This window comes from Bactrocera dorsalis, chromosome 3, assembly GCF_023373825.1.
Source record: "Bactrocera dorsalis isolate Fly_Bdor chromosome 3, ASM2337382v1, whole genome shotgun sequence".
Taxonomy (NCBI): Eukaryota; Metazoa; Arthropoda; class Insecta; order Diptera; family Tephritidae; genus Bactrocera; species Bactrocera dorsalis.
Window position 1 is genome coordinate 23115428 of NC_064305.1, and position 24163 is coordinate 23139590.

Sequence of the window (24163 nt, forward strand, 5' to 3'; positions counted from 1 at the left end):
CAAGGGAGCCTTAAATTAACTTAGCTGCGATCGAGTGATACAACGACTGGAGGAACTTGGCTGTCCGGAAATTACTCTTTGTCGGAGTTACTTTTCAGACAGAAAACTTTCCCTATTCCCTAGCATGGATGGGTTCATATATTATATTTGGAACCTACCTCATGATGGACTCTCTGCTTGGGCAGCTCGAGATATTTATTTTTAATAATATTTCGGCTTTGCTATAAGTAAGCATGTTCAATGATATTTGAACACAGTGACTTTGAATGGTAAAATTTACATAATGGGCGGTCAGAATGTCTTTGGCATATTTGTTGACTTCAAGGGCTCTTTAAATTAACTTAGCTGCGATCGAGTGATACAAATGATTCAGATGATCCTGGAAGAAGTTCTGCTGACAACGCTGATGCACCTTTTTTCCGAGGGACTGCCGGAAATGGCATCGTAATGACTGCCATTTTGATATTTTTTTGGAAAATTATACAAAATGTTTATTAAATATGAGTCTTTTAAATAAAAAAAATTTAATTATAATATTTAATTTTTTATATGTAAAAAAGAAATATTGAAAAAGGACCGTTTTTTGCCCGAGGAAACCCATGTAACCCCTTAACTAAGCTGAGAATGGGTTCATATATTTGGAACCTCATGATGGACTCTCTGCTTGGGCAGCTCGAGTCCCTCTGTAAGTGTTGTGCATATAGCGACTGACTCCTTCTGGTTTCCTGCTTACCGGCCATGAGCCTCTCAAGGCATTTCGGGAATTTTGATAGTATGGGACTTAACTTTACCGACAGACGTTTAGAAAAAAAAGGTAAGTGGATTTTTTATCGATAATGGAAGAATTCAAGTTCTGTATTTCCGATTTATTTGAATATATTGAGGAGCACTACTACAACCAACCCGAAGATGAGTCTATTTATACTCTGGAAATAAAAAGAGTTGAACTCAACGCAATATACGTCAAGGCAAACAAGTCTTACGAAATTTCAAAATAAAAATTCCTCAAATAGATAGGTTTATTATTAATTGCAAAAAGATAAAGATAGTTTCTTTTTTAGCAATAAAATAGGGTCTTTGAAAATTGTCAACCAACAAAACCAACCTGATACTTTTCGTTGTGTTATTTTGACAAAAGTTGGTGATGTTTTCAGAGAGCCTTTGGTGTCCTCATCTGGTTTAGGTATTCTAGTAGGTAAAATTATAGATGAGGACATTCAAATTATTAAAAAAGTAGATTTAAAATATAAGTATTTTTCTATTTCAATAAGGAATAAATTTATTTGAATTCCTCATAATTTATTTTATAATTTTACATAGCATTAGTGCACGGTAGCGAGATGGTAAAATTACTTTATTTTACTTATATGTTTTGCATTGTAACTTTCTTCATAGGAGGAGAAATGAGTCGATTTCGTATCGCCGAACCCCATTCGCAACGTATGGCCCACCCAACTCCAACCTAATAAAAGTGGCGATACTGCGTTGGTACTGCAGAACATCCTTGACACCCTTGGTAGAATAGAATCTCGGCAAGAAGACATTATAAATCGGCTATCAGCTGTAGTAAGCGCTCTTGCTGAGAAGGTATTTATTGATATAAAATTATTATATTTTATATAAAAGGGGTCGGTAGAGAAAGTAATGCAGTCATTATTTAGTGACGAGTTGGTGTAGCTATGCAACTGCGATGGAAAAGCGGGAAAAAAGGCTTTAACTAAGATTAAAATAGTTGATATCACTCTCGGTAAATATTAAGCTATTTAGATACGTTCACTCGGTTTGCTCACATTGTAAGGCATTGAAATACATATAAAAACGAAGCTAATCGATTCTATTGCGCAAATGGTAAAGTGAAATTGATACCATTGGAACCACCACCAGAGACATTGCACTCATTCGTTTCAGAAATAGGAACAGATTCCATACACTTTTTGACAAATTTCCAACAATATAACAATTGCTTTCAAATGACTTCATTTGGGTCAACAAACAACTTTCAAGGTATGTATTATAGCAGTTAATCATAATTATTTTAGCGAACAATATGTTCTGTCATCTAAGTTAAGATGTGTCACTAATCATAATCATCTCTTAGTCATCGAGAGATGGTATTATTTGGTGAGACTTTTATTATTTTGGAACCCAATATAATTATTTGATGATAGATATTTTAATAGGAGAGGGATATAATTTTTAAGAATTTAAATGCACTTGGTCCACCATCAAAAGACTCAAATGCATGGAGAAAGATAAGGTATAAATTGAATTGAAAACGAATTTGTAAAATCTAACGTTTTGTTACAGGTTTGGATTGACTGGAAGTGCTATATCAAACGCAAGCTAACTAGCAATAAGAAATGATGAGCACAGGGGAAGGCAATGTCGTTTACAACGTATAAGTCCACTTGAGGAGAAAATTGTGCGCTTAACGGGGTAATTACATCCCTGACAAATTGACCGAACTTGACGAAACTAATGAAACGAACCCTAACACGGACAAGAACAGCTGACAACGACAGTTGAAGTTGACCAGCGCCGCGAGCAAGTCGCAATTTATATTTTAAAAACATAAATGTAAAACAAAAATCATTTAAACTAAGACTTTGTACGTGAATTAAAATAAAATAAAAACAAAGTGTATTGTATAAAAAAACATTGCCTACATGTTTGTTAAAATTGAAACGTAGAGATTAACATTCATGAGGTTGAATCAAACCAAACTCCGATCTGAAGAGTATATTCACCTTCGAGATGTGATTAATGGAAATACAAAGAATGTTGATCGGACGAGCACTATTCTCAAGATGCCATGTCGTATTTTCTCATTATGGTATAGCAGATTTGACTGCAAAACCGCAAAAACTTCATATCCATACTATAATATATAAATGAAGAAATAGGAAATCTAGAAAAACTCCAAGATAGTTTGGACAAAAAATGGTCAGAATTTCAACGAAACTATTTAGAATTGTTCAAAGATCCCAAAAATAAAAATATATAATTATTTTAAAAATGATGTTGAAGGGACGGTAGGTACGCTTTATTTGACAGCATGTGCCAAGTTAAGCGAATTGATAGCTATAATTCAAGAAAATAGTACTCCCAGGAAAATTAAATACTTTCCAAATCTTGGTTTAGTTCGCAGACTTCAATTCTTATTAACAGAATTAGAAAAAAATATTGAAGACTGCGAAATAAACGAAATATGCTCTCTAGACAGCACGAAAATGAAGAGTTAACAAGTAAATTCTATGATTTAAGAAATAGACTTTACAATCTTAACCCATTTAGACCTACCGTCTCATATACGATACACCAGATGTATTATTATTTTGAAATACCCTTGATAAGAAATTGTTTATATCTTGTGCTGGTGTCAAGTGCACGGTCTAAACAATACTACAAAAATAACTTTACAGTTCTATTCTGAAAAAACCTCTCAACTGAGTTGGGAGGAAAAATTTGAGAGATTTCTTGTGAGGCATATTTTGTGAAGCTATTCTTGCTCAAACCTCATAAGAAAAAAGCTTAAAAAAGTCACCACATGAGGTAAAAAGCTTTTTGCTGTCAAACAGCTGTTTTAATAAAAATAAGCAAACAAAAATGGACACACAAATGGATAATCAGCATATGTAAGTAATTTTGCAAATTTTAAGTATATATATATAAGTTAAGGTAACTGGCGTTGCCAACATCGATGTTGCTGGTCCTAACATGAGTGTTTGCGTTCCACCTCCTATTGAGTTGCTTTCAAACTCACACTCAAATGCTTTAATAATGCTCATATTATTATAATATGTTAAGAGCGCGCCTAGCAATAACAACAGGCGCTTGGTGACAACAACATACTAAATATATGTATGTACCTCGGCAAACCACGCTTAGTGATAGCGCTTGGCTTGGGTGTCTGAATGCAGGGCAACAACGCATAACACTCACTTAACCCTAGAAGGGTACGGTTAAATTGTAGGCGCTTATAGGTACCGATGAGTAAATTTTACTCACACAATTTAGTACGTAAAGAGTACCGATGAGTAAATTTGACTCACACAATTTAGTACGTAAAGGGTACCGATAAGTAAATTTTACTCACTAACTTTTTTTAAATTGTCCACAAGCGCGATAAATCAAACAACACCATTCAATGCTTGCGGCAGCCGATTAATGACAGAGTGGGACAAGCACTGCTAGTGGCTTGACTTTCAGTGTGGCCAACCTGCTGATTTATGAACAAATCTATTCCGTATGTGAGTAAATTTTACCCACAGTACCCTTCTAGGGTTAACAACAAGTTATTGCACCGCCAAAAACTACCGTACGCCAAAGTAGCAACAAATCTCGCTTACTTTAGCTTGGTAACAACATACGTATTAGATGGGACACGCGTTTTGATAGCGCTTGGCTTGGACGGCTGCATGCAGAGCAACAACAGTAGCGCCAAAGCACCAGGCACGCGAAAGCAACCACAAACCTCGCCTACCTTAGCATACGCTTAGCAACAATTAGTAGAGGACCGCAAGGGAAGCTGCTGCTCTGCTCAACGCACTAACTAACGCTGACAGAGGTTTAGTAAAGCGACATCGATGGACAATAGATTATTAAGTAATTAGCAACCAAGCGAGTAACATCGCCATAAAGTGTGAAAAATTGCATACGTTTAAATAAATTAACAAAGGAAAGCACATTGTCCTTTAATTTATATAATAATTTCATATATTTCTAGGCATATAAAAACGGAAAGGACAACTCAGGAGCAGCTGCACCATTATACGAGCATCCTGAGTTGCAACGTCGGAAGCTAACTCCAGCCAACCCTCAAGGGCTGCAAATACTTTGGTCGAAGTTAGCAGATAATTTAAATGCCTTAAAAGGTCCAACTCGGCCGGCAGCCAAGTGGAGGGAGGTAAGTTCATAAATGTGGGAAGCGATGACAAGACAACACGTAGTGGACACACCTATTAAGACGTACGCATACTCACTTCACTTACAAAGGGCAACACTGACCTATGACAATAGGCAGCACTGATAGGGCACAACCAACTTAACAAACAGGACAAGAACACAGTCGTTAAACAGTCGCCACACGTACAAGACGGTCAAACTTCACACATTCAGTTCAAAGGAACATTTAACATTTATAACATAAGTATTTTAAATAAAAGTGTTTAACTAAAAGCGTTTAAATAAAAGTGTAATCATAAAGTTGAACTTGAACCAAGTGCGTTTGTTTTTAAGGGCTATCCTACATAAATGCTTGTGTATGTTTCACATTATTAAAATATGTTTCCATAGTACTTAATGCATTGGAAACATCAGTTGCAGTCGCGAGCGAGTTAAGGCACATGTAATTTACAACACATCACTATCACATGGCAACAACCGACCACACGCAAAGGGTCAATGTCCAAAGTACGTGATAACACTAAACTACATTATCAAGAACGACAAATTATATCTATTGTACATTACCCATTAGTATAAATAGAAGCATAACCATACACGCTTCGTCTTTTGTATTTTGAATATTACTGAATAAAGAACGTTCTGCTGTCAATGCAGAAATATTTTTTTGACTAAAATAACCCAAGTGTTATTAATTGGCGTCCAACGTGGGGCACACATCAAAAAAGGATTCAGTGAATAAAATCCTTACGCGTGTGGCTCCTGATCAAAAGTAAAAGGATAACCTTTATCCTTCAAATCAACGCAAGTAAAATAAATAAAAAGTGTAAATTTAATAACAAGTTAAAACCTAAAAAATGGACGGCGAAATTCAAGCTCTCCAGACTATAGTTACCGAACTACAGCGAAAAATAGCTTCAATGGAACTAGCTAACCCAACATTAACTCCGCAAGCGGTGAAGAGGACGACGTATGTGTATATAATAATGCACAGGAGATAGATCTAAACATGTTCAAACTAATAGGAACATTCAGCGGCGATCCTAAAGAATATCGACCATGGAGAAAAATAGTGACCACTCACATGAATAACATTAGATATGCAATTCAGAGGAACAAACTTATTTGCTCAAGCAGTGCTCTTAATTTTAGAGAAAATAACCGGCAGTGCATCACAGGTCCTGGTTAACCATAACACCAGAACTAATTTTAATGCAATCATCGATCGGCTTGACTTAACCTATGCCGACCAACGACCACTGTATGTCCTGGAAGATGAAATGAGAAGGTTACAACAAGGAAATTCATCACTACATGAATACTACGATCAAGTGAATAGAAATGACGTATAAAAACGAAGCAGTCCTAGCATCACATAATAAAGAAGCACAATTAAAAGCCACGAGAACACACATCTCCGACATTAGAAGTTCCTCAATCAAAAACGCATTTACTCCAGATACTGTGCATCACTCACAGAAGCTCACGATATACATAGCTAGAACTATCCAACATGATGTCGGCTATCATCACCTAGAATACATACCCAGGATGCGACCACATCCGCAAAACAATTATACACTAAACAACAGGAACACATTTCCTCAAAGGATCCAACAACCCAGAGTAGAACCTATGGAAATAGACTCCTCAACACGATTCCGACGACCTACGCGTCAAAGAAACATACAACCACCAAACAACCAACCAGTCCAACCAAGACAGCAACCAACCTTCAATCCCTTCAGACAAGCAGTCCAAACATTTGGCAACCGATTCAAAAGGTATAGAGACGAAACAGACAACTGTACAAAGAACAAATATGAAAGAAATCCAATTAAACACGTAGGTAATCGGAATAACGCCAACACCCAATTTAGCTGGCACATCAATACAAATGGAATATTCCAAATACGCGGCACGAGATACTTATCTAGCATTTGTCGCTACTCTAAATACACATACTTACGTAAACTCGACACGAAGCGACAATTCCATGAAATAATAGAAGAAGTCATCACACAAATATTCCTCCACTGTACCGGACTGATAACAGATCGGCGTCGGCACAACAGCACTAATGAAAAAGCTATAAATTAAACATACACTCACAGCAGTGCATCATTCAACATCGAACGCATAAGTCGAACGGTTACATTCAACGATACTAGAAATATCTAGGACATTAGCAGCAGACAAGTATAGCAGATGAAGAAATATTTCAGGCAGTAAAAGAATACAACAGGACACTACATTCAGTAACCGAAGCAAGACCAGTAGATGTATTTTTTAACAGGAACCAACATCCTGACATAGCAGAAAAAATAAAAAAGAAACAAAATTACATGCTTGAATACCACAACAAGAAAAGAAAACAGAGATTTCCCAAAAGGACAAATAATCTACGAAAAAACAGACAGAAGAGATAAATCCAGTCATCGTTATACAAAACATATAGTAAAAGAAAACCGTGAGGACCCAGCCTTAACAACCAAGGGGAGGATCATACACAAGGATAACATACGCAATGTCAACAGAACAAATATGGATATTGCTGATAACAATACTACTACTACATAAACAACTAAAAACATACGATATAACGAACGTCGAAGACAAAAAATATATTCTAACACAAACAGACCCATCTTACATATACAACGAAGAAGATTATTTATTCCACATAGTGAATTTAACAACAATCTTAGACTATTATGAAACCATAACAACATCCATAAACGGACACCAGAACAATGAGCAAATAGCAGATACGATGCTCATACAAAGGATAGAAGCACTAAATGATCAGTTATTAACAAGGAGACACAAACGAGCATTAAATTTCCTAGGCAGTATATTCAGCTTCATAACTGGAGTTCCAGACCATGACGATGTCATAGCAATAAAAGAAAAAATAAATAATATCATAAAAAATAATAATAAACAACAAATAATAAACTCACACTTCGAAAAATTATTAGAAACGATTAACCTTAAAGCAATTAAACAAAGAATGGTATTGCAGGAAATACACAGGGAACTGTTAGACTTAACAATAACAATAAATTTTGCAAAAAATAATAAATTTTGTTCAGGTGCAATAAATATAGATGAAGTGGAAGTGGATCCTGAATACAGAAAAAATAACCCTTCCAGCTATAGATATATTAGAATACGCAGAAATACATATAGTCAGGGTAGACAACGCCTTCATTACTATATATAAATACCCAATCATATCGAAGCAATGTAATATCTCTAAAATATCATCATGGGAAACTTATATTAGACCCATTGATAGCACAATGTAATAATAAATTCATAACAATCACTAAATATAAAAATAATATGAGTAAATACATTTGTAAGCAAAACAAACAAGACAATTCTGTGGTCCCAATGTCCACACAATGAACTTAAAATTCAAACAACCGAAACTGATACTTGTAATAAATGTGACTGCTTTAAATCCCAATTAGACCACATCAATAAAAATATGCCAGAATATACAATGTTGATTGAAAAACAAGCAAGGCATCATGCAGATGCAGATAGAGCTTATAAATCAAAAGATTTTGATAAAGATCTGTCAAAAACTCACATAAATATAAAAACGTACACATTTGATTTGCAGCAAGTTTTACCAACTCCTTACCTCAAAACCTCAGTCTGCTACTATAAGAGGCAATTGAATACTTATAATTTAACCATATCCGCTTGTGAAACGAATAAGGCCCTTTGCTATATGTGGCACGAAGCAGTTGGGCAGCGAGGTGCTAACGAAATATCATCATGTATTTTCCAGCATTTAAAGAAGGTGTCAACAGACGGACATGTTGACTCAATCGTATTTTATAGCGATTCATGCGTTGGTCAAAATAAAAACTCCTTTGTGGGCTCATTAAAATGATTGAGCATAAGTTCCTTGAGCCAGGACATACACATATGGAGTGCGATGTGGCTCACGCCCTCATCGAACGAAAAAAGAAGAAGACTACTATCAAAATCCACCATCCACGTGATTGGTATCAATTCGTTCTTTCAGTTGGTACTAACAAAACGTTTGAAGTAATTGAAATGGAAAATAAATTTTACAAATTTGGTACAATCGCTAAAAATAAATTGAATTGGAGGAAAGTGAATGAAGATGAGGAAAAGTTTACGTGGTCTGATGTGAAGTGGCTCCGATATGTCGTTTAAAAAGTTTAACGCGTCTGGTTTCTATAATACAGAGGTCAGCATTTCAAAACGACCTGTGGAAGGAAACAGTAATCTAACATCCATATAATTTATTTCTTTAAATTTGTTTAATTTATTATGTTTCCAACCTTTTTCCAGAGGTTATTGACATTTTAACTACTATTTCCAAACAGCTTGACGATTTGACGACGAGGGTATGCGATTTGGAAACTAAAATCGATAAGCATTTAAAAGAAAATTTAAGTGAACAGTTTTTATATGCATACATTATTATTTTTCTCTACATGTCTCTTTGTTTCTTTTTCAGATTATTCATAAACGTGAAGAAATGGCGCAGCAAAAAACGGTTCGTGAATGCAAGGTCCTCATCCGCAAAATTCATCAATCGGTATGCCGAATGACTGGTGAAGATGTCGACAACGTTCAAACCGAAATTGCTTCCACCCTACCATTAAATACGCTTGCTGCAGCTTTGGAAATGGAGGAAAAATTGAAATGCGACGAATGCTGCTACAACGGTAAGTAAAATAAGTATAAACTTTTTTCAATAAACAATTCAGTTTTTACATACTATTTTTATTTACAGAAACAATTCGTTTTGAGGATAAAAGGTACTTCAGATAGTGTACATGATGTGTTGCGAAGTCTGTACACTGATGAACTTCTTTATTTATTTAACTGGGACGGTAGGGGTGGGAAGCAACCTCTCTCCAAATTCCTGCTGGTTTCCAACATTTTATACGGTAAATTCTGTTTTTTATTTAATTTTACTTACAATTATTTGTTTTAATTTGTAATTTACATTATGTTTTTTTATAGATTCATTCATAACGTATGGATTGGCAATGTTCGAAAAACAAGTTCGAAAAGCCATTGAAATGAGCCACCATAGGCACAAACAAAGAATTTATAGGAAGAGGAAAACTGAGGAGTGACCCCTTTAAATATTTAATAAAAAGTTATATGTATTTCTGATATTATTAAAAATAATTATTTTAATACATACTAGATTTTAAGAAAGCATTGCAAAGCAGGAATTGAATTAATAATGAAATATTTATTTTAATTTAAACTTTAATGTAATTTTTGTTAAAAATAATTTGAAAAAAAATTAAAAATTAAAAAAATTAAAAATCTTTTATTTTGAGATTCGAACTCGAGTCTCACGGAATACCAAGCCGTGCGTTTAACCACTAGGCTAGTATAGCATGCAGCGTCGCGCTTTCCTGGAACCAGTTTTCCCCGTTTGCCTTAAATTTAACTAAAGTGTGAGTAGCGAGGATATAGTTTTATTGTAGCAGAAAATGTGTGCTCAAGAAGGTGATAAAAAATCACATGTATACAAAAGTTTTGGGAGGTTTTCTGATTCGCCTTTAAGAACGTGATAGGAAAGTGTGACAATTAAACCGGCACGCGTTACCGGCATGTCACTAGGTAACATGCCCGGCACTGTTCTAACTGGGTACACCCAGCAAAACTTCGCTAACGTATTCACCAACAAATAAGCAAATCTTAAAAAAAAAATAAAAATTTACGTGAATGTGAAAACAGGTCACATGTTGGGAATATATTTCGTACTCCCTCCCTCCACAGTTGTGCTACAAGAATGGTTGTGCTATATGCAGATATGCATTGTAGTCGTTTGATGTAAGAAGTAATCAGTATCAGTAGAAGTAATCAGTATATAACAAAGTGGAAAACTGCATTTCTCGCATTTTTGTGAAAACTTGTGAAGTGACTAGACGTGCGCGCGCATCTTTAATCGTTAGTTAAAAAAAAAAGAAATAAAAATGTTGGAATCAGCTATACACTTTGACAGCGACAAAATTGAGGCAAGTATTTATTATATACAGTTATTAATTGGCGCCCAACGTGGGGCACACATCAAAAAAGGATTCAGTGAATAAATCCTTACGCGTGTGGCTCCTGATCAAAAGTAAAAGGATAACCTTTATCCTTCAAATCAACGCAAGTAAAATAAATAAAAAGTGTAAGTTTAATAACAAGTAATTTTAATGCAATCATCGATCGGCTTGACTTAACCTATGCCGACCAACGACCACTGTATGTCCTGGAAGATGAAATGAGAAGGTTACAACAAGGAAATTCATCACTACATGAATACTACGATCAAGTGAATCAAGCGTTAAACCTGATCCTGTCCAAGTTAGAAATGACGTATAAAAACGAAGCAGTCCTAGCATCACATAATAAAGAAGCACAATTAAAAGCCACGAGAACACACATCTCCGGCATTAGAAGTTCCTCAATCAAAAACGCATTATACCCCAGATACTGTGCATCACTCACAGAAGCTCACGATATAGCAAGAACTATGTTAAGAATTAGGTGAATTGGTGCGATATGGCATCGACGAAATACCACGACGTCAATGTTGAAATAAATGAAAGATAGAGATGTAATGAGTAGTAATGAGTAGCAATGTTTAGTATTAATTTGGATTCGGTCAAATAAACATCGTTGGGTTTTCTATCTTTCCCTCTTAAGAGAAACATTTGGTCCATGTCGAGAAGAATTTGTGATCGGCCTCGATATAAAGAGGAGATAAGATTAAAAAGACAAACAAGAAATTATGCTTTGAAAAGACATTTCGAATATTTTCACAAAAAAACGGAATGAAGAAGAAAGACAACGTCTTTTTAATGAAGAAAGAAAAATTTTTTTGCAAAGAATTAAAGGGTGGTTAACGGAAACCGAGGGTTTGGAGGATATAGGCCGTTCAAATAAAAAAGTAAAAACGGAAATTTCATGCTTAATTAGCTTTGATATTGTAAAACAAGGCAGACCTTTTGCTGATGGGGTATTTGTTAAATGTCAAGAACCGATTCTTAATCGACTTCGACTGCTGGAGATCGATTCCGAAAAATCGATTATTTTACGAGAAAACTCGATTTTCGAGTAGAATCGGAATCGAGTTTACCATCCCTACTGGCAGCTATCGGGGCACATATAAAACCTCCGCACAATAACCACCACAAAAAAAATGATTTTTTTCCATGTAATTTATATGGAAAAAAGAAAATTTGAAATAGGCACCTCTTAATATTAAGAGATCATCTTTTGAGTGACTTTTTTTTTACACATTTTCGAAAGTTTTGAGCCTGTTTTTCAGTTGAAAAAAAAGGTTGCCTCAGAATGACACACCCTAATACACATACATATGTATGTGCACATGTAGTGGCAGTCAAAGTGGCTAAAAGAAAACAAGAGAGCGAATGTTCTGGAATTGGAACTTATTCTATATTTCTTGCTTATAAGATGGAGTGAAAAGGTAAAAGATTGAAAGAGTAGCAGTACATATATATGTATATATACATATGTAGATACTGGCGTCGCCTACGTAGTTTGACGATGAAATTATTTGTTAAAATGTAGAAAGGACAGTTGGTGACAAGAAGCACAAGGTGAAATATATACATATATTGAGAAGATATTTATTGTTTTATCATTTGGCGAAAGATTGTTAAAAGACAGTAAGTCTACTCTTTGCAGAAGCAGAGAAAAGCGTATATAGATTGAATCGGAAAAGGTGTAATTGATATATTATCTTTATTGTATAAACAGCAGAATGGGAGGACAAGAGCTTTTGGACAGCCTATGCAAATCAATTTCGCGAACAGGTCAAAGTTCGTGCAGAGAAGCTGGAAGTTTATTACGCACGCTTTGTAGATGCACACGAGAAGCAGTTGGATCAGGACAGTGCACAAGTCAATGCATATGACGAGATCGCAGCTTTAGTGGAGTCGCGCTATTTTACAGCCCTGTTGGCTGCTAAGATTAAGGAGCTAACACCAATGCCGATTGTACTGGAGCAGCAACCTATGACAGCTTTTAAATTTTCTTACTTAACATTTACGACAGTTTAATCGTCTGCCAGTTATAGGAGGGGTACCGCGAGCGGATGAGCTTCAGCGAATGTCTGATGTGACACATGAAGTGTTGCGGCAACTCCGAGCTCATGGAATCCCAGTCGAGTCTTGGGATATGATAATTGTTCATATGTTGCATGAAAGGTTAGATTCAGATACGAGTAGGCAGTGGGAACTACAACGAGAGACAGAAACCCCAACTATTAAACAGATGTTAGATTTCTTGGATCGTCAAGCAGCAGCTTTAGCTAATGTAACAGATGCACGTTATTCACGGTTAAAGACGTCAAGGTAGTTTTTAACAATGACCAAAACACAGGTAGTAAACGGGAACGTGTAGCGAAAGGTGAAAACTTCCACCAAAGCAGGTCGTTAGGTAAAAGATCATTTCCATGCATTGGTTGTGGTGGCGATCATCCACTATGGACGTGCGATGACTTTATCGCACTCAATTTGAGATCTCGTGAAGATTTTGTGAGAAGAAACAATATCTGTCAGAATTGTTTTAAGAAGGGGCACGGAGCTGGTAATTGCTTTCAAAAAGGGTGTTCTCGTTGTCCAGGGCAGACTAAACATAACAGCTTGCTTTGTCCGATGAGGGAGGTGGTAAAACAAGCACTAACGGTTAAGGTTGATGAACCTTATCGCAGGCGCAAGTTAAAAGGCAAATGTGGAGCAACAAGCACTAAACGGCGTCGTAGCGCAGAAATTGGATACGTTCATCCTGAGCAATCAAATATCGCAGAGAACCTTGTTGCCTTGTCTAAATGGGTTAATAAGGAAGCCTCCAGACTCATCGAAACTGCTGGGCGAGAAATCCGACTGAAACGCAAGCACCCTTCCGACCTAGTAAGACAACAGTAACAGCAAATGTATTTCTTAACATTTAGCTTTTAAGTATCTCTTCTAATTATTTAGACCAGAATTGTTGTTAGTATTTTATTTTTATATACTAGGTACAATGTAAAATAATAATAAAAAAAAGAAAAAATAACTGTGCTTGTGTATTTTAGTAACCAAATTGTGAGGATCGGCTGCAAGTTGTATTGCAAATCTGCCTTCAACCTCGACAAATTTTTCAATTGCATGGAACCTTCTTAATGTAAAATTTACTAATAAAATTTTACTAGCAAATAGTTATTTCAAACAAATTTTAGATGCACCAAACTGACTGAGACTGCTTTTAATGTACGAAATTTTGAAGAAAAAATTTCTGGAAGTACACAAGCATTGAAAAGCCTCAGTTTGTCTGCAGATAATTTGTTACAAACTTTATTAAACTATATATATAAAATTAGACATAAGGATAAGCAATGGCACATCGTAAAAAGTAATGCACATTGTTTATCCTTTTCCTACCGAAGAAAAAATACGTAATTAACCAATAAAGAGAGAAGCGATCGACTCGAACTAAAAAACAAGAAATATAAAAACCTTATATTTACTTTGTTAAGCTTACTTATGATTTTACCATGCATAAAATGTTTAAATATAAGTTACTTTCAAAATATTTCTGGAGTATCTGTTGGGTTGACCAAGACAATGTGGGATATAATTGTTCACATCGATTTATCAATACTCGGTTGAAAGATATCTTATTTCAAATTCAATTTCATTTGATACACTCAACGATATTTGAAGAGAATTTAGTGAACTCAATGATTCAGCAGCAACTCAATGATTGAACAGCTTCACGACATCATCGCGTTCACGGGGAGGAGGATGAAAAGGAAAACTAGGACAGTGTTACCCTTCAAAGGATCATTATACTACTCTTTGTTTGGGCTGATGGATGAAGAGCATACAAAAGTTTTTACGGAAAAAATTGAGAAGGATAAGGAGAACGAAAACTACTAGCTGGGATTGCTGCAAAATCATGCTTATTGGAATAACTTTAAAATAATAAACGACTAAATTTATTCAATGAGTTCAACTCTCAAGTTATTCGCCTATCGCGTCGCACGAAGAGGTAACACGAGTGAGCGAAATTCCAGGGTTCCTGGAAGGGCTGACAATGACGCGACAGCACGTCATCAAGCGCTCCAGGAGAACGCTATTCTTCTGCAGGGCTAGAAGTTGGAAGGCGATCGCGTATTGGTGCGATACGGCAAGGAGAGATGCGTGCTACATTTGTACGACTAAACATATAAGGCCGGCGATTAACATTAATTTTACTAGTTTTAAGTACTCATTTGTGCATTTGTACGACTAAACACACAAGGCCAGAGATTAAAATTAATTCTACTAGTTTTAAGTACTCATTTGTGTATTTTTACGACTAAACACACAAAGCCAGAAATTAAAATTGGTATTACTAGTTGTAAGTACTCATAATCATAAGACACCTTGTACCATAGGTTAAGAAATTGCTGCTAAATAAAGATTTCCACACCCGCTCCCCGTCCACGGCACATGCCAACCAGGACAGCCAGCCAGCCTCCAGCCAAACCATCGTGGGAGATCGAAACCACTCCTTCCACCTGTAGCCAGCGAAGTATCGTTGTCCGAAGAGAGGGGGGGACTGTAACGTGGCTTTTACCACCTTACAATAATTTACTTCAACACTGTACATCATTTACCCTCACCAAACCTCAACACAGAGCTTTCCACCATACTAGAATTATCCTACCCGTACTAAACTTCACCTCACCGCATTGACCAAAGCTACGCACACAACTTACCTCACTACGCTGACGAAAGCTGCGCTATGCTGCTATATAAGCAAGCTATCCTAACAGCAGACAGCAACGCGAACAGACGTATAGTAGCGCAAAAACAGACGCAAAACATAAAGCTTAGCAAGGCCGTATGCCTGCTTAGCTACAGAAAACTATACAGCAACAGTGCAGTGAAACTATACAACAACAGTGCAGTGAAACATTACAGTGCAGTGATTAGTGATCGGGAAAACATTGCGAATTTGCAAGACGCAACAAAAAAAAAAACACAGTTTACAAAAGTGTTCAATCTGCACAGCTACCAGTATTTCACTCAGAAAATGTTCCGATACCAAGATGTCCAAGTCCAACCGACAGATATATTTCGCCAACAGTAATGGTTAGTTTGCTCAGAACGTTGTCTTTGCTTAAGATTCTTACTATTACAAGATGTCACTTAATGTATAAGTATCAAAGGGTAAATTAAAATATTGACGAAACGTGGGGGAAAAACATTAAAAAATGGATTAAATTTCAGTTTTTTCGACATATTGGCTATAAGGACACAAAAAACATTGATTTTGGGGTTTACAGTCATCTAAGAACTTAAAGACGGACTTATTCTGAGAAGCTTTGCCAAAGAAAGTTTACCAAAAAAGTCAACATTAAAAAAGTTAGAGACCGACGAAAAATGTGCCTTTCTCTTACAATGGGCCATTTTGATGAAAAACTTCAACAAAAATTTTTGTATGAAACCATGATTGTAACTCAAAAAAGTAATGATGTAGTTCGATTCGTAGGACCCCAAATAGGGGGAAACCGTCGAATTTGGTCTTGTCTCTTTTTTTGACTATCACAGTGATATTAATTAAATACTGTCATATGCAACTATGTTAACGTTTTCCTATCAGCTGATTTGCAAGTAGCAGAAGATAAATATGTTGTAAAAAATGGAATCTGACGACGAAAGTGATATAGAGTGCGAGGTTTTAATAAATATGTTTATAAATCGCCGCTCTCGTACAGGGTGGCTGATGAAAGCCGCTACCAAAAAAAAAATTAAATAACTTTTTTTCTATTTAATGAATCTGGTTAATTTTTTATTTTGCAGATTGACTTTTACATTTAACAAAAATGGATAATTGGGACACTGAAACAAGAATTTGGATTGTCCGCCGCTATCACGCACTGGAGTCCGTAGTTTCGGTTCAAAGAGAGTATAGGCGCACGTTTGGCGGCAATCCTCCGATATTTACGATTATTTAAAATAAAAGACTATTTAGGTGGGGAGGAAGCAGAACTATTCCGAAACCGAAAAAACTACTTTATAATTAATGTGCAAACGTTTTGTGACAGCAAACTGAACATAATGGATATCGTGGGATGAACTTCATTTGCACGCAAATTGAAGGAAAAGTGTCCGCGTTAATGTATAAAAACTTTGGTGCGAGTTAACACCCAGCCATACATATGTATATGATTCACTTAGCAACAAGCCAATACCACATCACACATATACAACGTGATCAACACACAAAACATGGAATGACATCATCATACAAGAATGTAAAGTCACCACGTGACCAACAAGTAAACCAAGTAAACAAGCATGACATCATCCAAGATATCACGCCACCGGAATTAGCCCATCAGGAGCCGACACGAGTTGACTGCACTACTATAAAAGAGTGACGCGCATACAATTCTTATCCTCAGTTTGAATATAATCTTAGGCACAGCCAGTAATGTACTATTGTTCATTGTGTAAACATATAATATATATGTCGGCGCACCCTAATAGTGTGTGGATATTGATATGCGCGTGTGAGTATATGTGTATACAGTTTAGGGAATTTTATTAGAAGTCTAAGTTCCTCATTATTCCATCAGCCGTTAATTGTTCTGTGATTGTTTGTCATTTCAAGAAGTACCGCTTTAGCGGGGCGACAACGCGGCGTCGCAACCATCAAGTGTGGTTGTCTGCATGTCGCCTCTTCAAGGAGTACCGTTTTAACGGGACGACAGCGTGACGTCGCTATCGTCGAGCATGGTTCGGTGGTAAGTTTAAAAGGAAGAAAACGACGTACATAGAGGCTGTCGAGTTGAGGACTTGATCATGTTAAGTCGGTTTCTAGAATTAGTAGTGGGAAGATATTGTGAAGTAAGATAATATTGTGAAGTGTAAGTGTGAAACCGAAACTCGCTACGCTATAACCAGGTCTAACGAAGACAATGGTATTCCGACATATACATATAAGTATATGAGGGAGGAATCCAAGGGAAATATATTTTTCTTTGTATAATAACTAAATATTATTCTTAATTTGCGCATAGAAATAAGAAATTATTTATACGTTCTTAAAAAAACAAAAGGTGCAATTGCGTAGGAGTTAAATTTTTTGAGATCGACATGCAGAGATCGACGATAAATCCGTTATTCCTCGCTATTTTTCGATAAAACTTTTTTTAAGTATCCTTCAAACGTTGCACTTTCATATAATAATAAGTAAAATAAACCTACAGCAATAATTTTTTCTAAAAAAATTCATGAAAAAAGGTCTTTTTTCAAACAGTGTCGTGCGGTAGCTGAAGAGAGCAGCGAGTATATACTCTCACAACGAGTAGAGTATATAGACATAGGCCCCTATTATGAGTTGCATTCGATCTTCGACAACGATCGAAAATGCTGGTCGAACGAATTTGCATTTGGTATTACGACCCTCATTCGATGAAGATTGGCGTCATTGTGAATTGCAATCATTTTGAACGTTCACGATAGTATGGTGTAAAAACTAAAAGCGTTTTGTTTACGAAGTGTGAAAGTAAAACTAACAAATATTTTATAAATAAAGAAAATATAAATAAAAGTTAAAATAAAATATGACTATGACTGAGTTGTGGTTTGGCGATTCTTCAGAGGAGGATGAAAGCTTACTGGAATTGGCTAGAAATAGAAAGAAGCTAAGGGACGCTTCCAACCCTTTGGAATTGGATTCCGCTACGTAAGTACAATGCTATTTGTTAGAGGTTTCTACATGTTCAACATTTAGAAAATTTTATTTGTAGATTTATAAAAAACTTCCGTTTGTCGAAAGAGGCGTTTGTTGATTTGCTGTCCGCTACAGAGGAGATGCTGCAGCGATGCACACGAGCGAAATCTATTCCCAATATACTAAAATTGGCAACAGCTTTACGATTTTGTGCTCGGGGATCGTATCAACTTAGTATAGGGATTGAAAACATGCTTGGACTTGCACAGCCCACGGTGAATGTGGTACTATCTGAGGTACTCGATGCCCTGGAGAATTTCATTTGCCAAAGATGGATAAAATTCAATTATACCGAGGCTGAAATGCAACAAGCAAAATCACATTTTTATAGTAATACCAGATTTCCTGGGGTAATCGGTTGTGTTGATGGTACACACATCAAAATTGTGGCTCCCAAAAAGGAGTTGCAGCATTTATATTACAACAGAAAAGGATTCTTTAGCATTAATGCTATGATTGTAAGTATGCATACAAGTTTATCGTAAATTTGTAGTTGAGCATTTTTGGACTTTATATTAATTACAGGTTTGTGATCATACAATGAACATACGGTATATAAATGCAAAGAATCCGGAGGCAACGCATGATTCAATGATTTTCAACATGTCAGCATTGAAAGCATATTTAGAACAGCAAGTCGAAAATGGTCTTCGCAATACTTGGCTACTTGGTACATATGTATATGTTTGACTAAAAAAGCAAAACGTTATATTTTTTAGAATAATTTTTTTTCTGAACGCTGGATACGCTCTAAAAACTTAAAACCACTCATTAATGGCGCAATCGGAAAAGGTGAAGAGGGAAATATTTATCGTAAACTTCTTCAACAGAGAACGGCATCGGCTGAATGAAAAACATTCGTACGCGTTCAACAGCCGAATAATCACACTGTTCGGATCAGCCGATCAAACTTGCATGCGCTCACATTTTCGTTGTTGATTTTAAATACACTCGGGTGTGTGCGATTTTTTGTTTCACTCCGAGTTTGTTCGGCTCGTGTTCAATATAATGATTTCGGACGCATGCTCATTCGGTTCAACAATCATTGTTTTGAACAAGAACAACACTCAACTCGCAAAAATCAACTCGTATGATTTTACTCATGAGCGCAGCAAGCGGCACTTTTTCTGCACAGATGAAATGTGAGAAGAACGAAAACAAAAACAAGCTACAACAACAAGCTGCAGTTCGTGGAACGCATGGGGCTTACATAGAAATTGTTACTGTACATGCACGCTCACATCGTGCCGTCTTGTCGCTAATAGTTTACTCATAATCGATCAACTCAAATTGAACCGAATGATGCTTTCGTCAGCACATGCTCATTTTATTGAACGCTGACTTTTGTTCAGTGAGTTGAATTGAGTGAGAAATTTTGAACCGAAGACTCAAGATCCTCGGAATGATGTGTACGGCAAAATTAGTTGATTTTTACTCATCACTCTGTTTTTTTCAGTGAGTTGGATTGAATGAAAAAGTTCGCGTATGAGTAAATCAAGAAAATAGTGATTTTTGCAGTTCTCTGTTCTTCAATGACGTGAAAAATGTTAATAATTATACAAACAAATAAATTAAGTATATAAATAAATCAAATTTGAAGCCGTAATCGGCATGTTGCACTGTTTCTTCAAGTCACATTATGGCAACTTACTTATTATTTAGTTCATTGTTGCAAATTTCAATTGGTAAATGTAAATAATGCAGGTAGTAAATTTCATATAAATATTAAATTAGATATATAAAAATTAGTGGTATAACGGAATAAGTTTAGAAAATATTATTCTCACTGAAACTCAGCGACTAAAAAAGTGAATATTCTTCAGATTAGTTTTCGCATTGACTCTTCACAACTTATGGTTTGAAAATCATTCTTTCTTGACATTTTTTTATATTACAATTTTATCGATATCTACACATAATTTTTCATATAAGCTGATACTTATTGTATATATACATATTTATGTATGTACTTGTAAGAATTTAGCTCATTCAATAAAAGTTTTTTAAAGTGCGGATTCACTAAGTTATTCTATACAACACTCGAAAAAATAATTCAAAGATTTTAAACATTGAATAGTCAGAACGTTAGTTTCGAAAGATTTTAAAAATATACTTAAGAAATATTTTTTTTAACGTTATATGCATATGTACTTAACGTTTTGCAAAACTCTAGCCTCAGTTTTTGTACTTAAATTATGTTTTTCACTTAATTTGCCATCAAAATATTTTTTAAATTTTTTTTTAATTTTAAGTAATATTTTTTAATTTTGTTTTCTTCCGTCGCTTTCTAAATACTTATATCTATCGTTACCTTATGCTTGTTGATTTTATTTGTAGATGTATGTGATATAGTTGATATTCATTAAGACATGTTATTTACTAAAATTTCCACATTGTAGGTTATGGTGAATTTATCTCGTAGGGTTGGGGTTATGTTCACACTTGTACACTCAGTAAATCTGAAATATAAAATATAATTTAATTGCAAAAATAAAATATACAACATAGAAAATAAATTACAATATATTGTTATTTTTTGGAATTGTTAAAAAATATATACATCGGGACCAAAAAGCACCTGGAAATTGTAATTAAATTTCCCGGGTAAATGATATTTATTTAAAAAAAAATCTATTTTGCTAAGTTAGTAGGACTATCTTTAATTACTATGCGCGAACTGTCTCGGTACACCTCAGTAGTCCGTTGCGATTTTTACAATGGATATAAATATCCGACAAAGAATTTGTCTCAAATTTTGTATTTCTAATCAAATGTCGTGTGGAGAATTGTTGAGAATGTTGGAAAACGCTTACGGTGATTCAAAAACCAAAGACCCATGACTGGTACAAGGCCTTAAAAAACTGTCGAGGGATCTTTGAAGACATGCTTCGTTCTGGAAGACCTTCCTCCTCTTCAACTGTTGAAAATATTAAAAAGTGAAGGATATGGTGCATGAAAATTGTCAGGCAAGAGAGTAGACATCTCTCGCAAGTTCGTTCGAATAATTTTAGTGAATATTTTGAGTATGAAGAGTACAATTGTGATCGAATTTAAAGCCAAAAACGTGATGAATACCATCGATCAACCACCGTATTCACCAGGTTTGGCTCCGTGTGATTTTTTTCTTGTTCCTAAAACTGAAATTGCCGTTCCGTGTAACTCGTTTCCAGTCGATCGAAGAGATATGTAAAACAAAATTCGTTGAAGGAGTTGAAGGCCATCCCAAAAAGTGCTTATGAAAAGTGTTTCGAGGACTAAAAAATCGTTGGAATAAGTGTATTACATCTAATGAGAATTACTTTGATGGCGACAAAATAATTATAGGTGAATAACTATATATTTTGTGTTTTATTAACAGTTTCCATGTACTTTTTTTGTCAAAAAATATACTGCGTTTTATAAAGTCTCCTACGTTTTCTTTTGGATGTAACAAACATCATGGCAAACTTAATATATCTTTTTCAGGGTATAAAATATAATCGACTTCGATTTGAAACTTATTATTATACTAGCTGACCCCGCAGCCGTTGTCCTGCGTGAAATTATGTGTTTTGAAATGAAAAGAAATTTGAAATGAAAATTCATATTGTGTTGATAATCATTTAATTGAGATTTTTCTACATTTTTTTTTAATGTAACGCAGCTTGATAAACAAACATTTTTTGGTTTCTGTCCCGGTGCGTTAATGTACAGAGAAGATGGTTTTCCAACTCGTGTGCACGCCACTTATATCTGGCCGTGTGAAAAACATAGCATTTCCAAATTTATGCCATCCACTATGCGACTATCCTGTTGATCGTCATCTCAAATTCAATTTTCACTGGAAACGGAATACATTTGAGCTGAAATGGCAAATCGTTAGAACTCAAAGGAATTCGTACAATCAAGCATTCTGCGCCCTTGTTTTCGATGGGTGCTTCACAATCAGTCGGGTTTCATTACACAGTTTCGGTGCATGAAGATTGCGAAACATAATAATGACAGGTCCAACTTTGAGACGAACAGGATGCGGTGGCATACCAAGCCTCTTCAAAGAATTTAGAAATTTCACTGGATAATTGACGGCGTCGTCGTCATTGTCAAGATGATCGATCGATTTGTATGAACGCAAGTCTCCCGGAATTTGACTTTGAATCTTCCAGTTTAAGTCATCAACATCGGTATTTTTGGCAGCTAACATTGCGCGTGCACTTAAGGAATCGTAGTTACGATAATTTGGCCAATGTCCGAACATTCGTGATGAGTTCATCTTTCGTGAATTGATAAGCGGCGAATGGAATTGATATCAAACCATCGGAAGTATCAACCAGAATTGACCCATTTCTAATTTGTAGCGAAGACGATGTAAAACGTCTTCAGCAATGTCGATGTTTATATCGAAAAGTGTGCGAACTTCATTTTCATTCCAGTGATTAATATGTTCCAGCAATTGTTATTGCTGGCTTACTTTTCCAAAACTTGCACACATCGAACCATTCACAGTACGCAATGACTCAAATGAAGTTGAACCGCGTACATTTATCAATAGCAACCGAAGGTAGAAACAATCGTCGTTTTTCGGGTGGATTGTGTAAATTCGTCCTAATGCATTAGTTAATAAGACACCTGGATGTCAATCTACTGGTTGGCCTTGCTTTCTGCGTAACTATTTCTTCGACGATGCATTCCATGTATAATATCAAAGTATTTCCGAATGTCCTTGCAAATGGATCACTGACGAAAGTTGTGCTTCCTTTGGTCACGTACTTCCAAACGTATTTTATCGATTTCACCAAACTGCAATACTAAACACTGATATGAGTTTTGAATGTGAATTAGACAATAATGGTGAATACAGTACGATCCATGTGTTGTCAACTTCGATATTCACTCTTCTAAGTTGAATGCTGAACGTTCTGTTATCTGGTGGGCGACGCCGATAGAGTTGATATCTACCATTTCTAGTTTGTGCTTCCGAAAGAGAAGCACGTGGATAGTGTTTCGTGCATTTATTGTCAGACATACAAACCGAAGTGGGATTGTAATGTCCGCAAGGTCCATGAATCATATTGGTTTCCACTACTTCCTATAATACTGGATCTTTATCTACATCAGGAATTTCCGCAGAAATTGTTTCATCAATTTGATCTGGTGTAACCATCATCCAAAGAAGAATGTGTGCATGCAAAATAGAGGTTTTTGCCACTCAACAAAGTACATCTCATCCAACAGCACCACATATACGTTGCTTCAAGATAAAGACAATCAAACATCGTAACTGTTGTAGGAAAAGTCGTGCTGTAACATCGTGACGATCACTTGCTGATTGACCGCGAATTATAATTCCGAACGTATGTCTCCGCATCCTGGGAGTACTTCTTGCCTTGCCTTGCCTTGGCCTGCCATACTTTGTTGGCAAAAAGAACACCGACCGATATTAGGTCGACCTCTTGGTGGCTTCGTAACAAATTTCAATCTGCAA

General features: G+C 35.8%; 1 long non-coding RNA gene across 1 annotated transcript in view; it reads right to left on the reverse strand.

Annotated features, from left to right (window-relative positions):
* Positions 1-610: 610 nt before the first annotated feature.
* LOC125777774 (uncharacterized) overlaps positions 611-24163 on the reverse strand; it is a 72830-nt gene continuing 49277 nt past the window's right edge. The window contains exon 2 of the long non-coding RNA XR_007422385.1: positions 611-5007. This is a non-coding gene — a long non-coding RNA (uncharacterized LOC125777774). The remainder of the gene's footprint in view (positions 5008-24163) is intronic.